Genomic DNA, 12,605 nt, shown 5'->3' with positions numbered 1-12,605 from the left:
AACGCTTGCAGCCCCCCCCAGCCCCCGTCCCGCAGGCTGCCAGCCGGCCCCTCACCCTCAGCACGCCCAACGACCGGCAGGCAAACCTGGGCCGGGGGTCTCTCCTGAGCACCACGGGACGCTCACAGCGAGGCATCTGAAAAACAAAAATCCCAACGGATATTTCAGCACGTTAAAAAAACAGCACCGAAGGCAGCAGAGGAATTCGGTCAGGGCAAGGGAGAGGGTAGCAGTCGAGCTAAAGGAGGGTGCCAGGCAAACGGGTCAGCTCGAAATACAACGCCGCCTTTAAAAGCTCGAGCGATTCGAACGCTTAAAATCCGCGTGAGGACTAATTGACGCGATTCTGAACGCGTCCTTCGCAGAGAAGTAAACGCTCTCGCTGGTGTCGGAAAACGCCTCGTCCCTTCCTTACAGCACCGCTGCCGGGAGATAACCCCGTGAGGCTGCAGGACAAGGGCGCGCCGTAATCAGCATCTACGCTCACGGATCCACCGCCGCAGCTCCAGCCCTTGCGCTGCTGCTGCTGCTGCTGCGCATCTCGCTCGCTTGGCCGATAAAGCTGAAAGTGAAGCGTAAAACTTTGAAGAGTAAAATGAAAAAGAAAGAACAAATCTCAGCAATTCATTTTATGCTAAAAAGGCGTGCGCACGCTTACATACGTACAATGAGAAGACTCGTACTATAAAAATATTTGATTTTCCTTTTGCGTTAATTGAAATTGCGTAGCTGTGAATTCATACCGTTAAATTATCTACCTCCAAGCTACACAGCTATCGTTTGACCAGGGGTTTTGCGTGTGTGACATGACTAGGAGGGACGCCTGGCCAGCTGCGCCGAGACCGATGCTACCGAACTGCCGGGGAAACGCGCCGTCGAAAGCGAGACAGAAATAAAGTGCTTCAGAGCACTCTGCCAAAAGATCAGGAAAAAAGCCCCTAACGTTCAGTTGCCTCTCTTTTTAAACGTTTAGAGCAACTACCCAACTGCTTAAGCACACCTAATAAATTATACACTACAGCTATTTGGCAGCTGCAGTTTAAACAACGCAAGTCAGTTTGGAAATTAGACAATTTTAACTTTCTTTTTAAAATTTCATTTATGATAGAAAAATCAGTGAGATAAGAGATCTCCCATACGGTTTTACTTTTTTGGGGGGGGGGGGGGCCGGCGGTGGGGAATATCAAATCCCCGGTGCTGCAATACATCAGGCTACCAAAAAGGACTGGCAGGTTTGCTAACGCTGTTGGCTGTACCCAAGCGTGCGGAGGAACGCGTCTTTACGATCTCTCGACCGTTACACCCGAGAACCAAAGATCAGCCATACGTCGACTATTGGAAGATGTGCTGCGCTTGGGTCCTTGCAAGGAAATCGACTTAACTCCTTTTTTTTTTCCAGAGAGAGTGAAAAGTCTCCTTGCGGATGACTTCTACTGCCAAGCACGTCATCTCTGAAGATCCATTCTGATGGGAAGTTTGTAAAAGGCAACTCCTTTGAATGAAAAAGATTTCCATTCTGGAAAATCTCTTTCCACCCGAAGTCAAAATTACGCGCTGCAGGTTAGGAAAAAGGACATTAGAGAATCAGTAACTCACCGAAAACACATCAGGACTCTCTGTCGCTAGTTACGAGGCTGCTACCGCTTCTCGGGAAAGCCTGGAAAACACACCGAAGCGACGCCGATTTGTCCCGTGTTGTCCACGCCTCTTCTTTGACCTTGATTGCTTTTAGCACAGATGCCAGTATCTCAGTAAGGTTTTCGAGTGCTCCTGTAAGGTATTTTAAACACTGACTGACTGAAAAAGCATAAAGCTTTTATCGTGAAAACAAAGCCTGTTTCTCCCGAACGTCCGAACTCTTACAAACGGTTCCTTTCCTCTTCTAGTCCAACATTATTTTCACAGCACCCTTTAATAGCAAGCGCACAGAAACAGAAGACTCTGCTTTCAGGAAGAGAAAACAGACGAAGGAAAGCAAGCCTTGAATAGGCGTACCACGCTCCAGAACAGACCTTTATTTTTAGTATTTGTGTTAAAATATTTCATGTTAAAAAAATCAGATAGAAGGAGAGCTGCCACATTCTTCGTGTTAACTGTAAAGTCCACACTACAAGCACCTTAGGAAAAATGCAGACACACATCACAGGCATACCTTGTACTTGCAGACCACTATGGATCCTTTCCATCCGTCTCGTACTTTCACGGCAGTTGACATTCTGCTGAGAGGAAAGGAAAAAAAAAAAAAAAAAACAAACACGTTTAGCACAAAGCTTCCTTTTCTGTGAAGACTACAACTGAGTGGAGGAGAAAGTATTTTGCATCATCTTTGGTGCAGTTGTTGAGACAGGCCACTAGAGCTTCTGCATGTTTTAGACAACCGTGCCTTTTCTTTTGGCTCATCGGCAGCTTTAGAACTCACTTGCCTAGAGACGCGCAGGTGACAGGCACAGACACCTACGTACGTTTTCTCAAGCCTAAGTAGAGCCGCGATTTCCTCACCCGATACGTCCCAAGTTGAGTATTTTTGTTAAAGAGTACGGCAACCCGTCTGTCCTCGCGAACTCGCTGCAAAAGAGGAATCCTTTTTTCCAGGCCGTTTCTCCAAACGGTCGAGATCTTTGAAAACTGCAGTTGTGCCACCAAACCTGCTCAGGGTCCCTCCCAACCTTCGACCATCGTTAGATTTAACAGGCACACGCTCTATTCCGTCTTCCAACAGCAAAAATACATAACGCCCCCAGACCCCTAGCGCAACCCTACGGACGTCCACACACACCTCGCTGTTTTGATGAGGAGCCACTGAGCACCCCTGCGAGCACAGCGGGATCATGCGCAAGACCAGCGTCCTGGTTTCGGCTGGGATAGAGTTAATTCTCTTCCTGGTAACTGGTATAGCGCTGTGTTTTAGATTTAGGACGAGAAAAACGTGGATAACACGCTGATGTTTTAGTTGTGGCTAAGTAGCGCTTACGCTAGTCGGGGACTTTTCAGCTTCTCATGCCCTGCCAGCGAGAAGCTGGGAGGGACCTTAGCCAGGACAGATGACCCAAACCGGCCAAAGGGACAGTCCATACCATATGACGTCACGCTCAGTACATAAGCTGGGGGAGTTGGCCGGGCGGCGGCGACTGCCGCTCGGGGACCGGCTGGGCATCAGTCGGCGGGCGGTGAGCAATCGCATTGTGCGCCGCTTATTTTGTATATTCTTTTATCGTTACGATTGTTTCCCCTTCCTGTTCTGTCCCATTAAACTGTCTTTACCTCACCCCACGAACTTCACTTTTTTTTCCGATTCTCTCCCCCACCCCACTTTGGGGGCAGGGGGAGCAAGCGAGCAGCTGCGTGGTGTTTAGCTGCCTGCCGGGTTAAACCACAACAACCAGCTTCACCTACGCCGATTTCAGCGAATGCAGCTTCTGAAGCTTTAAACTGAAAACCGTATCTTGACACTTTGCCGCGGCAGAAACGATCCGTAACTAGAACTCTACAAAAACGCAGTAACGCACATTGCAAACCCACAGCAGCGACAGCTTCAGAAATATTTCTACCGGGAACAAGGGAGAAAAACAATACAGTTTCATCTCACGCACAGGAAAGCAGCAGGCAGAGAAAAGGGTCGGCATTCGTAGCCCTTGCAGGACGCAGGCATTCTCCTTCCATTCCTAAACCCGCCTCTTAGGTCGAAATATCACAACACTACTACGGCAATATCGAGAGCAGGGAACAGCAGCCCTGCCGCTGGATGTGCTACTGACTGATGCTATTTACGTAGCAGGACACCTAGACAGAGGGGCACGTTTTTCCACACACAACCCTGAACTTCCTGAAAATTTATGTTTACCAAAACGAGCCATTTGGAACACATTGCCAAACAATGTTTGGCAATAAAACTTTGATGTGTTTGACACACACAAATTTGGGGTAACTCGCTACTTGCTTCCTGCTGTTGTTGTTCTTCCTTCAGAAATTCTACTTGTAGCCAAGTTATTCGCTACCGGTTCAAGCATTTACCTTCCAGGTATTACCAGCACATCTACACAGGCGAGGAACTAAATCGCTCTTCTAAAACTACCCGAGTGAAAATTACAGCCACGAAAGAGGAGTGACAGAGAAGGAAAGGAGAGGTCAGGCAGCAAGAGAGCTCTGCAGGCTGCCACCAGTCAACATCGCACTCTTTTTAAAAAAAAAAAAAAACCCAAACCAAAAAATAACACAAACACAAAAAGCCCACAAAAACCAACAACAAAACAAAACCTTGACGTTGTACCTTTTTTTTCTTTTGGAGCTCGTCCCTGTCTCAGCAGATTGTCTCGTCAGAGCATGAAATGCAGGTGATCCGTATCCCGATGACATCTGCACGCGATGAACACGTGTTCAGAAATAGTCCAGATCTGTAAGACCGGTGTCATTTGTGTGGTTTTAATAATCATAACTCCGTTTTATTGACCGATGCATTTGCGAGGAAACTAAGTAACTTTTAAACGTAGCCTCTCCTTGGGGAGAAAAATGCGTTAGGGAGTGAAAAAAATGATGATTCAGAGCTCCCAACCATGACGGAGCAGCGGGGAAATTAACGAAAGTGAAGGCCAACAGCAGCAACACGAAGCGACATTTGGCTTTAATTCTGATCACGTACTTAAGCGGCTCTCCAAGTCTATGCCTCGAGCCTATGAATGACTAGCCCTTTTTTGGAAGGACCAACTTTTTTCCTTAAAAGTCCTAGACTGAAGACTCCACTGAACAGAACGTGGATTGAGCCACAGGACAACGTGCCGTCAACACTCTCAGGAAAAAAAAAAATCAAGTAAAAATCAAGTTTAAATATCAGTTTCCATCGTGTCTCATTCATTCCGTTTCTAGTGATACCTGGGTGCTCCAAAATTCACTCTCCTGACACCACGTAGTACTACAAATTGAGTTATGCCTATAAAAATAAAAGGCTATTTCCAACCTGCCCATAAAATCAGTATGAACAAACAGAAGAGAAACACTTGAACTTAAAGAAGGACACAGGCAGCTCTTAATTTTTCGTAGATGAAAGCTCATTCTTTTCCCTGAAAGGAAAACACTCGTAACTACCCAGGGTTAGTTACGCTAACGAGGGTACGTAGGCACGCTCTGTTCACAGCAATTGTTCATCAGCTTTTCTGCACCGGCAGCAAATTTGCCTTTTCCCTGGGTTTGACGGGGAGCACCTGCAGCGACCTTGAACGCGCCAATGTTTCTCCCGGCTCCCCCGGCCCCACACGTGCCATCACCTGAGCAGCAAGCGGCGTCAACCACGCAGGATTTTCTTCACGTGACGCAGAAGGTGACGCTGGGAAAAGAGGAGGCACAAAATGAACCTGTTTGTCACACCCAGCCAACGGCGAAAACCCAGGGAAGGATTCTGCCGTGCGGGGCCGGGCTGCGCACCCCGGGAGCTCCAGCCGGCCGGTTTCGCTCCCCTTTGCCGGGTACCGGGGAGACACCGCCGCCTCGTGCTGCCGCCTGCCCCCCGGGGGACCTCGCTTCAGCCCTCGGGAACGGGACCGGGAGAGACCCTCCACGCAAAGAGAGCGGATCCACGCGTGGCGTGGATTTAATCCCCGAGGGAAGAGCTCGGGCTCCCCGCTAGCAGAAGGACAACTCGCCTCCCTGCCGCTCGGAGCGCCTTGCCGGGGACAGCCCTGCCTGCGCCCGGCTGCTCTTCAGCCGTGCTGGGAGTGCAGTCTGGCCGACGGATGCTCCGGCAAACAGACACTGCAGCGAATCGCAGCTCCCGCTCGTTACAGCTGCTGGTAATTTTGCCTCTGGCTAAGGCATGCCCCAGACAGCGGACACCCCGTCTCGTTCCAGCTCCTGCTTGCGACGGTTCTGGCTAATTGAAGCTCCAGCTCTGCACCGTTGATTTCAGCTCCTTCTCCTTACAAGCTCCAGCTATTTGCAACAGCCTGGGCTTTTGACAAGGTCGTAAACCAATCGCCGTCAAAACTCAACTGTTAGGATTAAATATCATAGTTGGACATTGTATAAACATTAATTAGTTTGTACGACTAATCAGTTAATAACTATTCGAAGCAGTCGACAAGCAAGAGCTGGACTCGAAGAGGGCGTGCGGGGTCTGAAAAGCAGAGACCACCTCTTCCCCCCAGAGACCACCGCAGACGTTGAGTTGGGCCTGGTGCGTGCCGGCCTCCCGCACTTCGGGGTCCAGCAGGACCAGAGCCCCTCCCCCCGGGGAGGCTCCACGCACCCTGCCCACCCCCTGCTTTCCCCCGCAGCCCCCAATGCCCTCCCAGCCCCCCGCACAAACGGCCAAACCGGCTTCTGCTTTGGGCCCCCAAACCAGCTCACTTGGCACCCATTTCTGAGCCCAAAAACCCAGCTGCTGCGCCTGTTCTCAAGGCCCAAAGATGCCCCCGGGGAGGGCAAGCGCTTGTGTGATGCTTCGGGCAGAAACGGGACTGAAAGGTCCGATCCCGGTGCCGGGGGAGCAGAGGCGAGCTGGCTGGGACCAGCTTTTGCTCCTGGAACAACCCCAAGTCCCTGCTCCGAGGGCTTCCCCTTGGGGCCCTGGGGTGGACCTGTCCTTCCCCTTCAAATGCTCCAGCAGTTTCGGGAGCAGAAGGCCGTTTCTAAGCCCTCTCTCCAGCAGCTCCTCCCTCGACTCGGCCCGTGAAGCCCCCAGGCTCGAGCACCTCGCTGGGGCGGGCGGCCTCCATTGCCTACAGGCTGCCCGTCTGCCTGCAGGGAGGGCTGGGGGGTGCCCGGCCCCACGGGGCGACAGTGGGGACTCGCAGGGAGGGTCTGTTTGCACACAGCGCCCACCCCGCCCCCCCGCCCCGGCCCCACTCCGCGGCCCCCCTAGGGCACACAGCCCCGCCCCCCAGCCCCACTCCCCAGATGCTCACAGCCCCTCCCCCGCCTGGAGCCCCCCCAGCCCCCGTCCCCGGAGCCTGCAGGACCGCCCCGCCCCCCCGCCACAGCCCCACTCCTCGGCTCCCCGGGCCCGCGGCCCCTCACACTCACGCTGCGCCGCCGCCTCGGTGCAGAGCCCGCCGCGCGCCCCGTTGAAATACCCTCCGCAGCCAATCAGCGCGCGGCTCCACCGGACCGCCCGCGCGGGGCACGCCGGGAGTTGTAGTCCCCGCCCCGGGACCGCGCATGCGCACGGCGCCTCGTGCAGCCCGGCTGGCTGTACATCGACACCCGTACAATGGAGGTGATCGTGCACCGACCCTGGTGCAACCCTTGTGCCCCCCCATGCTCGCAGCCCCTCCCCGGTGTTTGCAAGCGCCTCCCAGCCCCAGGACCCCCGGTGCTCACAGCACCCGACCACACCATTTTCCAGCCCCGTGGGAGCCCCAAGCCCCACTCTCAAGCCCCGCCAGGACCCACAGCCCCACTCCCCAGCTCCTTGGGGGACTGCAGCCCCCGCCCCCAGCCCCACTCCCCAGCCCCCCTAGGACGAACAGCCCCCCCTCCCCGGCCCCCTCCGGGACGCACAGCCCCCCCCAGCCCCCCTCCCCGGCCCCCTCCGGGACGCACAGCCCCCCCCCCGGCCCCCTCCGGGACGCACAGCCCCCCCCCCGGCCCCCCTCCCCGGCCCCCTCCGGGACGCACAGCCCCCCCCGGCCCCCCCCGGGACGCACAGCCCCCCCCGGCCCCCCTCCCCGGTCCCCCCGAGACGCACAGCCCCCCTCCTCAGTCCCCCGGGGGGTCCCCAGCCTCCCGCCAGCCCGCCGTGCCCGCGGCACCTCAGACTGCCGCCGCCGCCGCCGCCGCCGCCGCCGCCGCCGCCGCCGCCGCCGCCGCCGCCGCCGCCGCCGCCGCCGCCGCCGCCGCCGCCGCCGCCGCCGCCGCCGCCGCCGCCTGGGTGCAGAGCCCGCCGCGCGCCCCGTTGAAATATCCTCCGCAGCCAATCAGCGCGCGGCTCCTCCGGGCCGCCCGCGGGGGGCACGCCGGGAGTTGTAGTCCCCGCCCAGGAAGTGCGCATGCGCACGGCGCCTTGTGCACGGCGGGTGCCTGCGCAGGGACCTCCCTGCAACGGTGGGGATTGTGCAGGGACCTTTGCGCAGCGGGGGGTCGGTGTGTGGAGACACCCATGCAATGGGGGGGGCAGTGCAGGAAGACCCTTATGCAATTGGTTGGTGTGCAGGGGACCCTCGTGCAATGGCGGGCAGGTGCACGGGGACCCTTGTGCGATGGTGGGGATTGTGCAGGACCCTCGTGTGACAGTGGTGGTTATTTTTCTCGGCAGTACCCTTGGGTTCGGGAGCAAAACAGCCGGTGCCTGAAACCACTGGGGTGTTTTGACTGCTGCTGAGCAGCCTCGAGGCCGCCTCTGGTTCCCACATGGCTCCCATGGTGCGCGTGGACCCTCCTGCAACGGGTGCAGGTGTGCAAGGAGGGTGATCCGGGGTAGGGGTCCCTCTCTGGAGGCACCCAGCTCGAGCTGGCACCTAAGAACTAATCAAGGAGTAATGAGGAACCTTCTCTTGCACCTGACGTTAACCAGCGGGATCCCAGGGTCAGACCCTGTTACGGTGATTGGACCCTGGGGAGGTGGCAGAGGGTGCCCTGGACAGGTTGGGGGGGTTCCCTGGGGAGGAGGGGAGCCCCCACCCCCCTGACTGTGGGCACTCCCCCCAAGGAGCAGAGCATGGTGCAAGACTTTAGGGAGGATGAGGGCTAGCAGGTCCCCGAGATGGCAGTGCCGGCTCTTCCCAGTGTCTCCCCAGTGCTGGAGGGGGTGTGCGTGTGTGTGTCTCATGACCATGGGGATGGGGGGGGGGGCGGCCTCAGGATGGGGCAGGGGGGGAATCCTGGGGTCCGGGAGGGACCCTGGGAGTGGGGTAGGTAGGGGGACATTGGGGGACAGAGGTGTTTCTCGGGAGATTGAGGACACCATGTGGGGAGTTGAGACTGGGAGGGATGACCCTGGGGAGGTGGAGGGCACCGTGGGGAGAAGGGATCCCACCCCCGACACCTGCAGCCACCCCCAGGGGCAGCTGGGACCCCGACCCGCTGGGGGACCAGGATGGGAACGATGGGGACTCACTCATGGATACTGCACAGGTAATAAAATAGTTCATGCTGCACCCTGTTGTAGGGTCTCTGGGGTGCCCTGGGCGCCGAGTCCCCATGACAGCCGGCCCTTCCCGGGGGTCCCCAGGCTGCCGGGTTCCTCTGGCCCCAGCCGGCGGGAGCTGTGTCCTCCCAGCCGCTGGCCACGCAATGGCAGCACCGACCCACGGCCACGCGGAGACAGGGCTGGGGACAGGGCCGGGGTTGCCTGCGCTCCACCTGGGTCTGCAGGGCTCGGGCAGGGGGGACCCGGCATCCTGCAGCTCCGCTCCCACCCTGGGGACCCCAAACACCCCCGGGGGTGCGTCGCTGTCCCTGTCGCTGGTGGCAACCGGCATGGGGGGAAGGTGACAGTGAGGGTCCCCGCCAGTGGCCCGGAGTTCGTCACCGCTGGGGGGACAGGGGACAAGCAGGGCCAGCACCGAGGAGCGACGGCAGCACAGCCTACTCTCTGGGGGTCCCCACCCCCTGTCCCCAGGGGTCCCCTCCGTCCCCGTGGTTTATTGGGGGAACACAGAGCCCAACGACCAGCCGCAGGGACAGGGGACGGGGAGCTGCCCCAGGGATGGGGACAGCACCGGGACACGCCGATACTCTTGGGGGTGCTGGCATGCGGGGGGGGGGCACCCTAACCATTGCCGCCCGGGATGACGAATGCACCGGGATGAGGGAGGCACCGGGATGGGGACGGCGCATGGAGGGGCCAGAGCCGGCGCGCGAACGCCGGGCTGCAGGACCACGCTTCGGCTTCGGGGCGGCAGCAGCGAAGGCGGCGGCGGCGGCGGCGCTGCTGCGCACCTGAGCGGTGCCGGCGCTGCAGTACCGCGATTCGGCCACGGGGCGGCAGCAGCGAGCAGCCGCCGGGCGGCGCGTGCACGGGGGCGGCACCGGCGCTGCAGGTCCGCGCTTTGCAGGCCCAGCGCCCGCCGGCACCGCGCACGTGGGGCGGCAGCGGCGTTTCCTTACCGGAACGAACCAACGAACGCGGCGGCATCACCCCGCAGGCACCACAGTACGGCATTGCCGTTACCGGCGGACGGCAGCGGGGAGAAAGGGGGCGCCACCGCGCATGCGCGGCTCAAGAGCCGCAGTACCCAGTTTTGGTCGCTCGGTGGCAGCAGCGAACAAAGGAGAGCGCGCCACTGCGCATGCGCGGCTGAAGCGCTGCAGTACCGAATTCTGGTCGCTCGGTGGCAGCAGCGAGCAAAGAAAGGCGCGCCACTGCGCATGCGCGGCTCAAGAGCTGCAGTACCGAATTCTGGTCGCTCGGTGGCAGCAGCGAGCAAAGGAGAGCGCGCCACCGCGCATGCGCGGCTCAACAGCTGCAGTACCCAGCTTTGGTCGCTCGGTGGCAGCAGCGAGCAGAGGAGAGCGCCCCACCGCGCATGCGCGGCTCAAGAGCTGCAGTACCCAATTCCGCCCGCCGGGTGCCACCGTCGCCTCACCGGCCCTTTCCCCTTCTCTCCGCCCAGTTCGTACCATCGAAAGACGGTAACTGCTTACTGGCGGTACTGGGCTTAGATTTCCCTGCCCTTTTCCCACTCGCGGCCCGGGCACTAATCTTCATCGCCTCTGTACCAAAAAGCACCCGGTGGCCCCAGCATTTCAGTCCTTTCCCTTTGGCCGCTTTACAAGTCCCGTGGTGGTTTCTGCCCGTGCCCCCCAGCCCATTACCCGGGGAGGAGAAGCAGCACAGGGAACCTGTGGAACAGGTTTCTTTCTAACCCGGAGGAAGCCCCAGGGATCGCTGTCTCGGACTGCAGGTGGCATCGGGGTTGTGGGAGTGACAGCGGCGACTCAACAGATGCTGGAGAGAGATTTAAAAAAAATAAGGCCACACGGGTGACACCCTGAGAGCAGGGGAGGGGCAGCTATGTCCATCAGGAAACCGCGCTTTTGAGCAGACCCGGTGCCAGCGGCTGACCTGCAAACAACGAGCGATACGCTGGTGGTCCTGGGGCTGTGTTGCGGTGTTTGCAGCTTTCCTCGCCTCTGTGCTATCAGCACTCTGCTCTCCTCATCCTGCACACGCGCAGGGCTTGCCACTTGGAGGAGAGACACTGCACGACGTCACTTACCACCCTGCCCTCCAGCGTGCAAAGGAATTAGAAAGGAGGCAGGGAAAGCCAAGAGGCCTGCTGGTGTATTAGGCGTCCTCAGCAGTTGACCGTAGAGCCCGGCAGGTTCCATCCTTGCTCTGTGCTTTTGTAGCTTGAACCCCCGATTGTTTTGCCATCGAGACTGCAAGGCGAGGAATACGCCTCTACTTGAACAAGCAAGACCCCTGCCAAATAGCTGAGCTGTGCGCAGTGATAGGCGGCTGCCTGTGACCGACACCTTTTTCTGCTAAAACCAGAGCACGCTTCCCTTGTGAAGAGCCATCGGCAGTACAGAACGGACCTGAGCTCTCCTTGCACCGGCTCCCCAGAGAACGGCGTCTCAGTTCGACTGAAGCGTGCAGCAGCCTGTCGTCATCCCAGCCCCTCGCCCTCGAGCAAGCGGCTGCCTGTAGCAGCGGCAGAACCGCTGCTGCGCAGAGGGGAAAGGAATGGCTTGGCGTCAAGCTCTGCGGGCTGCCTGTGGCCCCTGCGGAGCCGACGACCTCGGCAGCCCATACAAAGGGCGAAGCTAGCAGCCTGAGAAGGAGTCACAGGGTGCTGCAGCTCCTGCCACAACCCTCCTTCCCAGCCTGCTGCTGGAGCACAAGGCACTTGAAAGCAGCAGGAAAGAACAAGGATGGCAAGATGGCAGGAATAACACGGAGAGCCTAAAGCGTTTAGCCAGCAGGGCTTGCAACTCACCTTGTGCCGTGGTTTAATCCCAGCTGGCAACTCAGCACCACACAACCGCTCACTCGCTCCCCCCTCAGTGGGAGGGGGGAGAGAACTGGAAGGGCAAAAGTGAAAAAACTCCACTTGTAAGGAAAAGGGGGGAAAAAAACCCCAAACAACAGAGCGAAAAACCCCACACAGACAAGCGGTACAAATGAAAACAACGGCTCACCGCCAACCGCCCGATGCCCAGCCAGCCGCAGCCCAGCAGCGGCCCCCCCGCCAACCGCCCCCCGAGTTTTATTTCCTGACGTCACAGGGTCTGGAACATCCCCTGGGTCCGCCGGGGTCAGCTCTCCCAGCGGTGCCCCCTCCCAGGCCCTCGCGCACCCCCAGCCCGCTCGCCGGCAGGGCGGGGCGAGGAGCAGCACAGCCCCCGGCGCGGTGCAAGCGCTGCGCAGCGGGAACTCACGCAGCCCCGCGTCACCGACGCCGTTTGCAGCACAAACCCAAAACGCAGGAGGAGGGAGAGCGGGGTGGGAGTGGGGTGCGGGGGAGCGGGAGGGGGGTGCCAGAGTTTGGGCGGGGGGCAACGGGCAGGTTGGCGGGGCAGGCAGCACCCCAGGGGTCCGGGGCAGAGGGGTTACGGGGAGGCAGTGCGGAACACGGGGGGTGGGAGGAGGGAGAGGAGAGAGGAGGGCAGTGCGGGCACGAGGTAGGAGGGCAGGGGATACGGGGGGCGCGTCGCGGGGAAAACCTCGCACG

The 12,605-nt window shown here is 58.9% G+C and overlaps 1 long non-coding RNA gene across 1 annotated transcript; it reads right to left on the bottom strand.

Annotated features, from left to right (window-relative positions):
• Positions 1-1,646: 1,646 nt before the first annotated feature.
• On the bottom strand, positions 1,647-5,960 carry LOC142079750 (uncharacterized). The gene is made up of 3 exons (XR_012672779.1): positions 4,268-5,960; positions 2,153-2,219; positions 1,647-1,770 (listed from the first exon to the last, which is right to left on the bottom strand). It is a non-coding gene; the product is annotated as an uncharacterized LOC142079750 (long non-coding RNA).
• Between the last annotated feature and the right edge of the window lie 6,645 nt (positions 5,961-12,605).

This window comes from Calonectris borealis, chromosome 2 (assembly GCF_964195595.1).
Source record: "Calonectris borealis chromosome 2, bCalBor7.hap1.2, whole genome shotgun sequence".
Lineage (NCBI taxonomy): Eukaryota > Metazoa > Chordata > Aves > Procellariiformes > Procellariidae > Calonectris > Calonectris borealis.
This window is presented reverse-complemented; position numbering and strand designations above follow the sequence as displayed.